This window comes from Dromiciops gliroides, chromosome 1 (assembly GCF_019393635.1).
Source record: "Dromiciops gliroides isolate mDroGli1 chromosome 1, mDroGli1.pri, whole genome shotgun sequence".
Taxonomy (NCBI): domain Eukaryota; kingdom Metazoa; phylum Chordata; class Mammalia; order Microbiotheria; family Microbiotheriidae; genus Dromiciops; species Dromiciops gliroides.
Genome location: NC_057861.1, coordinates 181,374,050 through 181,384,935, shown reverse-complemented (window position 1 = coordinate 181,384,935; position 10,886 = coordinate 181,374,050). Strand labels below are relative to the sequence as shown.

The window sequence follows — 10,886 nt, the reverse complement described above, 5'->3', positions numbered from 1 at the left end:
CTGGGACTCAGTGTTGGAGAAGTATCAAAGGTCTTTATTTACATTCATGCACAAATGAGCCAGCTCCCTAATGGAAAAGGCAGCAAGCATGGGACTCTGGCGCCCTTTTATCTCTTAACCAGGCTGGCCCCTTCCTTCTTCCTCAATTACAATCTCTGGGCCAAGACTCTGGTGCCAAACGCTAGCTAATTGGAATACAGTATAGTCAAAGGGGCAGCCCTCTAACCTCCTCCCCGACATGAACAGGCTTGGGTCTCTCTCATCATGTGATCCTGATTGCTGGGGAGGGGGAGGAGAGGAACCATTATTAAGCACCCTTCTCCCAGCTGAAATTCACCTCCCAGACATTAATTGTTCCCCAGACAACTTCAATCAGCTTTTGAGGGGAGCCCATATTTTTCCACAAACAATAAATGAAAAAGATTCTAGAGCGGCATGTCTCACGATGCTCCTCTGGATCTGTGAACTGGGCTGTACTATATTATACGATATTTAAGTGATAAGGTGGGAGAAAGCTCCAAGAGATTTCTGCCTTTTAGGCTCAGCCTTATGGAAGCATCCATTCTTGAAGATCAGGCTTGAAAATGTTCTGCCCTATCTCTCGCCTATATGGAGGAGAATTTGCTAAAGGTAAAAAAGGATAGGAATCTGACCCATTGCCAACTATCTAGGATCACTGATTTAGAGCTATATGGAACCTAGAAGTTATCTAGGGTAACCGCTTCATCTTACATTATGAGGAAACAGAGTCTCATGGAAGTTAAATGACTTGTCCAAGGTCATACAGGTAAGAATTTTCAGAAGTGGGATTGAACCTAGGTCCTCTGACTCCAAATACATTTTCTTTTCACTGTAGTACTTATTTTAAGTAATAAAAAGATTATAGATGAGAAAACCAAAGATCTGGTCTGCTAACTGGAGTAGAGCTAATATCTTTCTTTGTTGCACCTGCTGCCAGTCTGACATCTCACCTAGAGTAGGAAACCTGGCTGACCCCCATTTTTTTCCTTTGGAGAGGAAGGGAATGGGAAATGGTTATCTATAGTACCAAAGGGACAGAAACTCAGTGAATCAGAATGGAAAAAGTCAAAGTAAGGACAAGAAGAGAGGAAAGGACAGGAAGGGACAAGAGACTGAGGCTTAACTATTGGGATTTTGTTGTTCAGTTGAGTCTGACTTGTCATGACTCCATCTGGAGTTTTCTTGGCAAAAATACTGGAGTGGGGTTCAGTGTTTCTTTCTCTATCTCATTTTACAGATGAGGAAACTGAGGCCACCAATGTTAACTTGCCCAGGGTCACACAGCTAGTGTCTGAGGCCAGATTTGAACTCAGGAAGATGAGTCTTCCTGACTCCAGGCCTGGCAATCTATCCACTGTGCCACTGAGCTGTATCTACTGGGGTAGCAGAGTACAAATATTAGGCAGTAGATAAAAACAGATTAGGGATAAAGGCTAAACTAAGTATTGGACTTTGTGGGCTCTTTTAGAGAAAGGGAGTAGAGAGTGAATCACTTTTTGGTTTCTCTCTACTATTGTTTATGATACAACCTAGTGTGGTCATGGTGAACCTGGAGTATACTGAAGGCAAAGCTGACTTGCCAGGTAGAAGGAACAGTTTGGTTTTAATTTTCTTTCTTTTTTCTTTATTGTAGGGTAAGTGGGAGGAAGAAAAAACGGAAATGTTTGATAATTGAAAAAAATTTAAAGAATATATTTGCTTACTGTCTTGTAAATCTAGATCATTGTATTGCTGAAGATAATCAAGTCATTCGCAGCAGATCATCTTACACTATTGTTGTTATTTTGTATACAGTATATTTCACTTTGTATCAGCTCATATATGCCTCTCCTGGCCTTTCTGACAGCATCCTGCTCATCATTTCCCACAGCACAATAGTGTTCCATCCCAATCTCATCCCACAATTTGTTCAGCTATACCCCAATTGATGTGCATCACCCCAATTTCGAATTCAACTTTTTTTTTTTTACTCTCTTTTAGGATACCAACCTAGTAGTGGTATTGCTAGTCCAAGAGTATGCATGGTTTTATAGCCCTTTGGCCATAGTTCTAAATTTCTCTACAGAATGTTTGAATCAGTTTATGACTTTACCAATAGTGTATTAATGTCTTGTTTTCCCCATATCCCCCACAACATTTGTCATTTTCCTCTGCTGTCCTATTATCCAATCCAGTAGGTATGAGGTAGTACCCAGAATTGTTTTAACCCGAATCTCTCCAATCAATAGTAAATTAGGGCATTTTTTTCATGTGGCTATAGGTAGCTTTGATTATTTCATCTGAAAACTTCATGTCTTTTGCTCATCTACCAATTGGGGAATGGTTCTCTTTTTAACAAATGTGACTCAGTTCTCTATGTGTTTGAGAACTGAGGCCTATCCTGTCCAGTAAATCTACTTTAAAAGGTAATTGTTTAGGGGGGCAGCTAGATGGCGCAGTGGTTAAAGCACCGGCCCTGGATTCAGGAGTACCTGAGTTCAAATCTGGACTCAGACACTTGACACTTACTAGCTGTGTGACCCTGGGCAAGTCACTTAACCCCCATTGCCTTAAAAAAAAAAGGTAATTGTTTAGTTTTGTTTCACAAAAGAAACAAATCAAACAAGTAGAGAAACAACCAGCTGGGTGTGATTGGGGCATAACTAAAAACTGGGCTTCCTTAAAACATTTCCTCTCACCTGTTCATTGTGTTACCCTGTATGCTAGCTTTAGAAAGCAAGTGTTTTAACTGGCTTAAGGGGGCTGGTTACTTTGGTGATTTTATTTTATTTTTTTTGGTGAGGCAAGTGGGGTTAAGTGACTTGCCCAGGGTCACACAGCTAGTAAGTGTTAAGTGTCTGAGGCTGGATTTGAACTCGGGTCCTCCTGAATCCAGGACCAGTGCTCTATCCACTGTGCCATCTAGCTGTGCCCCAAATATTCAAGTACCAATACTTGCAGTATATTATCATTTTTTAAAAAAAAATTTTGTGAGGCAATTGGGGCTAAGTGACTTGCCTAGGGTCACACAGCCAGTAAGTGTTAACTGTCTGAGGCCGGATTTGAACTCAGGTACTCCTGACTCCAGGGCTGGTGCTCTATCCACTGCACCATCTAGCTGCCCCGGGCTGGTTACTTTGGAGGAGTTATGAATTGCAAAGGACCTCTATTGTTACCTAATTTACTCATTTCTGCACCCAGGCTTTTGGAGCAGACTCCAGAGGGTATGAAACACTTTGTTGTTCAGTCGTTTTCAATTGGGTCTGACTCTTCATGATCCCATTTGGGGTTTTCTTGGCAGAGGTAGTAGATTGGTTTGCCATTTCCTTCTCCAGCTCACTTTACAGATGAGGAAAACTGTGGCAAACAGGGTTAAGTAACTTTCCCAGAATCATACAGCTAGTAAGTGTCTGAGGCTGTATTTGAATTCAGGAAGATGAGTCTTCCTGACTTCAGGCCTGACATTCTATCCACTGTACCACCTAGCTGCCCAAGGATAGGTAATAATGGTTCACATTTACATCAACAACTTGTATACAAGCCTGGAAAGGTAGACAATACCTTAAGCACTCCAAGGGGGAAACAAACGAGAGTATAAGAGACTTAAAACTTAATTCCACACTCAAGTTTTGAAACTAAGTCTTAGAATTCCAAATCTGGGTCTTTCTTCTTACTGACTCTCAGCAAATTCTACTATATGGCAAACAAAAGAAGGGTTTAGAGTCATGGGGCATTATCCACATATGTGATGTCACAGTGGAGGATCCAAGGCAAAGGTATGGGAGCATTGAGGTCTGGGAGGAGAAAAGGATGAATGGGTAGTAATCCCTGAAGGAATGACTTGGAGACAACTCTGCAGTACTTTACAACTTTGACTAGGATCAATCTCCAAAAGTAAGGGATCTAATATTGTCTAATGGATATACATTAATGTTGTGGGCCCAAAGTTCCCCAGAAGTTCTCTGGGGCACATTGAGGAATGTTCTCCTTGAGAAACTAAACCAGAGGACAGATAAGCCTAAAGAGATATGCAGAACCAAATTGGACTGAGCTAGCTTTGGAACCTCCACCCTTCATTCTGGTCTCCCTTACCCCTGGGGAGATGTTTGAATGTGGCTGCTGCCTTTGTATCCTAAAGAGAGAGATGGCTTGAGAGATCGGCAGCCACCCCTCACCCAATTCCTCTAGCTACCACCAGTGGGGGATGGTCCTCCCTCACTAAAGGAACTTTCCACAGGCAGATGGTCCACCCCCATCAGCCCCCTATAAAAGTACTTACCAGCCTCCTGTTCAAGGAGATTGGTACCTCAGAGCCATGTGCTTTGTGCCTATCTCCCCATGAGAAGTCCAAGGATTTCTTTCATGGTTTCCCTTCCACCCCACCCACCTTCCCTTCCCTTGCCCCTAAATAAACTACCATCTTATTCTAACTGCTTTTGTGTGCAAGAGGGTGTAATTCTTTAAAGAGGAATTCCTAAGAAACCCAACCCCTAACCCAACCCGTACCCCATTTTCCCCCATAACATTTATAATTGACTGAGAAGCAGCCCAGCCCAGTCCATAAGAGAAATGGTCTCAGAATCAGGAAGATCTGGATAGAAATCCAGCCTTTAACACCTACTGGTTGTTTGACCCTAGGCAACCTCTTTTTTTTATGTTAAATAGTCTTTATTTTCAAATGACCAACTGTTACTAAATTTAATAAGGTATTCATAAGCACCAGAGTTCAGTCAGCTCCATTAAAGTTAACTCAAAGGATCCTAAGTGGCTGTATCAGCAACATTATTATGCTAAAACCCATCTAATTTGGGAAGTCCATTACGTCCCAATCCTTAATTGAATTGATGTTTACAATAAAGAAGCCCTTGAGAATGCTACACAGAAATGTATAAAATGAACTCCTTTTTTTAAGGAATTTTCTTCAACACTAAAACCATCTAGGAAGCAGTGTAACATTCTCCAGCCTACCAACTAAAAGGCACAAAAAAGCTGTACTCACTAAATGAGTTAGTATGACTATTAACTCTTTGGATGGGGGGTAGCTAGGTGGTGCAGTAGAAAAAGCACTGGCTCTGGGTTCAGGAGGACCTGAGTTTAAATCCGGCCTCAGACACTTGACACTTACTGTGTGACCCTGGGCAAGTCACTTAACTCTCATTGCCCCCCCCTCCAAAACACAAACTCTTTGGATGAGCTTTGTCTGTATGAAGCTAGATTCTCTAGTTTCCAAAAAGATTGAAGTACCATACTGTGAGAAATGGGTAGTTGTCTCCTCTCAATGTGGCTATAACAAGTCAGTCATACTCCTCCTGACCTGTTTGTAGGACAAAGGTCTCAGATCCCCTCCTCCCCCTCAGGTTAGCAAGGTCACATGGTTCAACGAGCCCTGGTCTCAATTAGGTCCTCTCCAGAGTTCTGTCCATATAAGGAAGTATAAGGTCCACTCCTGAGTCATGCCCATACAAGGAAGAGGGGTGGGAATACTGTGTTCCGATTAGCTAGTTTTTGCGCGTAGATTGTAACCCCGACCAGTGATGAAAAAGGGGAAGGTCCAGTCACGTTAGGGACTAGGGTATAAAACAGGGCCTGCGAGCCCCCTTCCTGGGCACCCACTAGCTGCACACTAGGGTGCCTCCTTCTCATGAGAAGAAAATAAAGCCTTTGTCACCTCGCTGCTGAGTTCCTGAGAATTATTGAGAAGAGGATGAATTTTTTCCTCACATATACCAAATTCTATTCAGAAATAATTTAAAATCTTTATACAAGAATGTAATTGCAGCATAGCTAAAGCTTCACATTCACAATAGGGCAATTTAGCTGCCAACCTATCTATCGAATGTGAGCTTATTTCTTTTAGTCTATCCATTTATGCAGTAGTTTTCACGAATTTCTGGATGGATGTCACACACAAAAGCCAACAGGTTTTCCAGGACTTCCTCCCTGTTCTTCCGGAAGTGGATCTGGAGGACAGACATATTCTCCAAGGTTTCCTTCTCTACTTCAAAGCTGCAGTTGCCACGGCTACCAAGTGCTGCAGCTTCTTTGGCTTTAGACTTTCTCCCTCTGCAGTAAGCACTGCGCAGTATCAGCCTGAGCTTCTTTTGCTTGCTTCAGTCTCCAGTTCTTTTGTTTGCAGAACTCAGAAACCTTCTTGGTGGCACATTTCTCTGCCTGCAGCAGCTGCTGGATACTCTGCGACTGGCTGGCCATGGTGACACCAACACTGCTAGACCACAACAGCTCCCAAACCCTCTTCTAGTTATACTTCTTCACCACAGGTCAGCTCCTAGGACACCTCTTAATGTGTCCCAGTAACTCCTTTTAAGACTGTAAGTTGCACTACAGGTGTATTGGTAGAGAAAGTTCCTTACCAGGAGCTCCCTACACTCATGAAATCACAGATATGAAAATAAAACTAATCAAATGGCCTTGACATTTATGTAGCATTTGATACACATTGCCCAATTTGAGTCCCATAGCATCCCTGGGAGGGAGGTATTACAGGGAAGGGGTAAGGGAATAAGCATTTATATAGCACCTACTATGTGCCAAGGCCTTTGCTAAGCACTTTACAGTAAGTTATTATTCCCATTTTACATTGGAAGAAAGTGAAGCAGATGGAATGTTTGCATGGTTTCGGGTTAATGGACAATGTTTTTTCACTTTCCCAATGGAGTGAAGCAGGGCTGTGTGCTTGTTCCCATACTTTTTAGCATGATGTTTTCTGCAATGTTGTTGAATGCCTTCAATGAAGACAAAAACAGCATAAAGATTAGCTACCACACTGATGGTAAATTATGTAACTTGAAAAGTCTATTTTGCAAAGCAGAATTGCAGTAGCTCCAAAGAAATGTGAGACGTGCAAATGTAGAAACATCCCCACTCCAAATGTTCATATGGAATATTTATGCCAGATCTGTGGTAAAGCCTTCCAAGCTTGTATTGGTCTGATCAGTCACAGTTGGGCCCACAGTAAGCTGACCCCAACATAATGATGTCATTTTGGTCCTATTCAAGTATGAAAGATAACAACCAAATATTATCATCATCTCTCTTTCACAGATGATGGAACTAAGTAAGGTTCAGAGCTTTTGATTGGCCCATGGTCACATGGCTGATAAGTAATTTTTTTAAATGCTAAATAATATTTTTTCCAATTACATACAAAGACAATTTTAGCATTCTTTTTTTAGGGGGAATTCACCTTTATTTTTACTTATTACACAGCCTCTTTGTATACTCCTCCCAATATAACCTGTCACATATTCAAGGTAATACCCTATCATGCCATCTTATATAATACTTTCACATCTGAAGTAGTTCTTTATCCTTTTATTTTGTTTTATTTGCTGTATTAAAATAAAATGCAGAAAATGTCATATTTACAATGACCCAACTAGAGTGATACATCTTGCTATTTATCATATATAACCTAAAACCCAGGAAAAGCAGGTGTAAAAGAGATGACTGGCAATTCACGAACACAGACTGTGCTTCGGATAAATCTGGCTTTTCACAAAAAGGAAGCTGTGTGCAAGCATCTTCACATAGAACACTACTGTGTCATAAAATTTAACATTAATTTTTATTTTTTTCACTTAATAGTATTTTTCCCAATTGTATGTAAAGATAGTTTTCAACATCCAATTTTGTAATATTTTGAATTCCAAATATTTTCTCCCTCTCCCTTCCCTCCCTGATCCCCAAGACAGCAATCTGATATAGTTAACATTCATTTTTTTAAAACTCAGTTACAAATTTTCTCCTTCCCTCTCTCACCTCCCCCTCCCTGAGATAGTAAGAGATTTGATATAGGTTATACATGTTCAGTAATGCAAAGCCTATTTCCATATTAGTCATTTTGTGCAAGAAAACTTAAACAAAAAAAGAAAGTGAAAAACAATATGCTTCAGTCTGTATTCAGATGAAATCAATTCTTTCTCTGGAGGAGGATAGCATTTTTCATCATGAGTCCTTTAGAATTGTCTTAGATCATCATATTGCTGAGAATAGCTAAGTCACTCACAGCTGATGTTTGTGCGATGTTGCTGTTACTATGTACATCATTCTCCTGGTTTTGCTCACTTTACTTTGCATCAGTTCGGGTAAGTTTTTCTAGAGTTTTCTGAAATCAGCCTGCTCATCATTTTTATAACATGATAGTATTCCATCTCAATCATATACCACAACTTGTTCAGCCATTCCCCATTTGATGGTCATCCTCTCAATTTCCAATTCTTAGCCACCACAAAAAGAGCTGCTACAGATGTTTTTGTACAAATAGGTGCTTTCCCTTATTTTTTATCTCTGTGGGATACAGACCTACTGGGGGTATTGCTGGATCAAAAGGTATATATAGTTTCATAATGGCTGGTAACTATTAAGATGTAGACTGTGGACCCAGGCTTTTTTGACTCAAAAGCAGGCTACCCACTATTGCACACAACTAACCCAAGGCTTTATTCAAAACAGTTAACCTTCTTCTGAATTTTCCAGGTCCATTGGATAAATTATTAGATTCCCTTTAACTTTCACTACGAAGACCTAAACACAGTGATAGACTTCTGGAGGAAAAATGAGAACAAGCCAGAGACCAGAAGGAATCACAGGCCAGAAAAACATTTGTGAAAGTCACTTAACAAATTTATTATAAGCTTAAAAAGAAAACCAAGATCTCTACAATAGAGATCCACAGTTTTATGAAGCATCCTCTCCTTTTGTTCCACAATGTCTGTGGAAAATTCATTTTATTGGGCATTTCTTAAGTTTGGCATAATAAATGAATGAATGAAATTTAAGAAATAGAGGGGAAGTCTTTCAGTCAGGAAGGGAAGCAGTCTGTTCAGGGACTAAAACTAAACTAAAACTAGTGTTGGAGAATCTAGAAAAAACAAAGAATATAGACATGGTTAGGGGCAGATGGATCTGACTCAATGAAGCTATAGAGCAAACTACATAAAAATTCAAAACAAGCAGTCAAGAAAAAAACAGCATGAAAAAAGGAAGCCCTGTGGTGTCATGGGAAGAGAGATTCAGAACAGATCTGGGCTTCAATTCTGAGTTGCTTAACCTCTGAATCTCAATTTCCTCATCTGTAAATTGAGGATAACACTTTACCTCCTCATAAAGCTGCTGCTACAGGGATTGATCAATCAATCAACAAGCATTTATTAAGTACCTACTATGCACCAGGCATTGTAAAAAAGATAAAAGCAAACGAGTCTGCCCTCAAGGAGCTTGCAATCCAGTGGGGGAGAGAACATGTATACATATATCATAATATATAAAAAGTCAAGATCAGATAATATTTTGAGTGAGAGGCATTAGCTGCTTGGATGGTGAGAGGTCTCATGTAGAAGTAGCACTTGAACTGAGCTTTGAAGGAAAGAGTAGCTTTAAGAGGCAGAAGTGAGGAGGAGGTACATTCCATGCATGGAAGGAAGCCTGTAGAAAGGGAAAGAGATGGGTGTTGGTTTGTAATGTATGAGACACAAGAAGATGGTCCATTTGAATAGAACAAAGAGTATGTGAAACAGAAAAAAGCATAATAAATCTGGAATTGTTGGGATCTAAATGCTAATGAAGGCATTTATATTTGATTCAGGGAGCTAATGGAGTTTATTGAGCAGAAGAGTGACAGGAGTAAGATGCATGCTTTAGGAATATCACTTTGGCAGTTATGTGGAAGATGAATTGTAAAAGATAAACACTTGAGGTAGGGAAATCAGTTAAGAGGGTATTGCAACAGCCTAAGCTAGAGGTGATATGGCTAGATTGGCAGAGACAAGGTACAAATGAGGGAGATGTGGAGGTAGAATTTATGAGACTTGGCAGCTGATTGGATATGATAGGGAGAGGGGTGGTGGATAATTGGTGGATTGGATATGGTAAGGAGGGGGTGGTAGAGAATGAGGAGTCAAGGGTAACTTGTGGACTTGGATGACTCAGACAAATGACAGAAGTTTGGAAGAGGGATGAGTTTGGAAGAAAAAATGAGTTCTGTTTTGGACATGTTGAGTTTGAGATACCTATGGTATATCCAACAAGTAGTTAGTGGTTAGAGACAGGAGATTGAAGCTAAGGTGAGAGATTGGATGAATTCAGCCAGGTAATCTTGGGTATAAAATGGAGAAAATCAACTCTCACATATTTGGTGTAACCTTTCAAGGAAAGGAAGCCTAGGTTAACCTACTTAATAGAGGGAATAGAAAATTCTTTCCAAGGTGCCATAATTTCCACTCCAATTTCTTCCCATCAGCCTGTTTGTGTAACTTAGTCATTTTGGTGTATGCTTGAGCTAGGCATTCTCAATCCACCCAGAAACCAAAGTCTTCAAAATCTGTTGTTTCCATTTTGAGATCATAGACTCAGATGCCTGCTATAACTGTTGCAACTCTTCAGTGGGAAAATTATATGGACAAGTCTTAAAGCTTAAGCAGAACATGGTGTTTGTAGACATCAGCAGAACAGAAGATTTTAACATCCTCATTTTAACATCTGGCAAGTTATTGCAAGTCAAAGCTGTTATTTGAACTCTGATGTACATCACAAAGTTTTCATAATCCTTCCATAGCTACTAATCTGTTCATCTTGTTATCTTTGATAAAGATAATAAATTTTGATTCACATTCAAACCCTGCTTGCTATAGTCCCAGACTCTGTTAATTCAAGTTCAATTGATTCAAATGATCAGAACTCTTGACAAGATAATTAAAGTTGAGGAATGAGTCATAGGCTTAGAACATGGCATGTTTACAATTTTTTACCTTCTCAAATAATTTAACTCTGTTAATGCAGGTGCTGGGCAGCTAAGCACTGGGCTTGGAATCAGGAAGACTCTTCATGAGTTCAAATCCAGTCTCAGACACTCTGTGTGTGTGTGTGTG

General features: G+C 40.2%; 1 pseudogene; it reads right to left on the bottom strand.

Annotated features, from left to right (window-relative positions):
• Positions 1-5,858: 5,858 nt before the first annotated feature.
• LOC122744942 lies at positions 5,859-6,210 on the bottom strand (annotated as a pseudogene).
• Between the last annotated feature and the right edge of the window lie 4,676 nt (positions 6,211-10,886).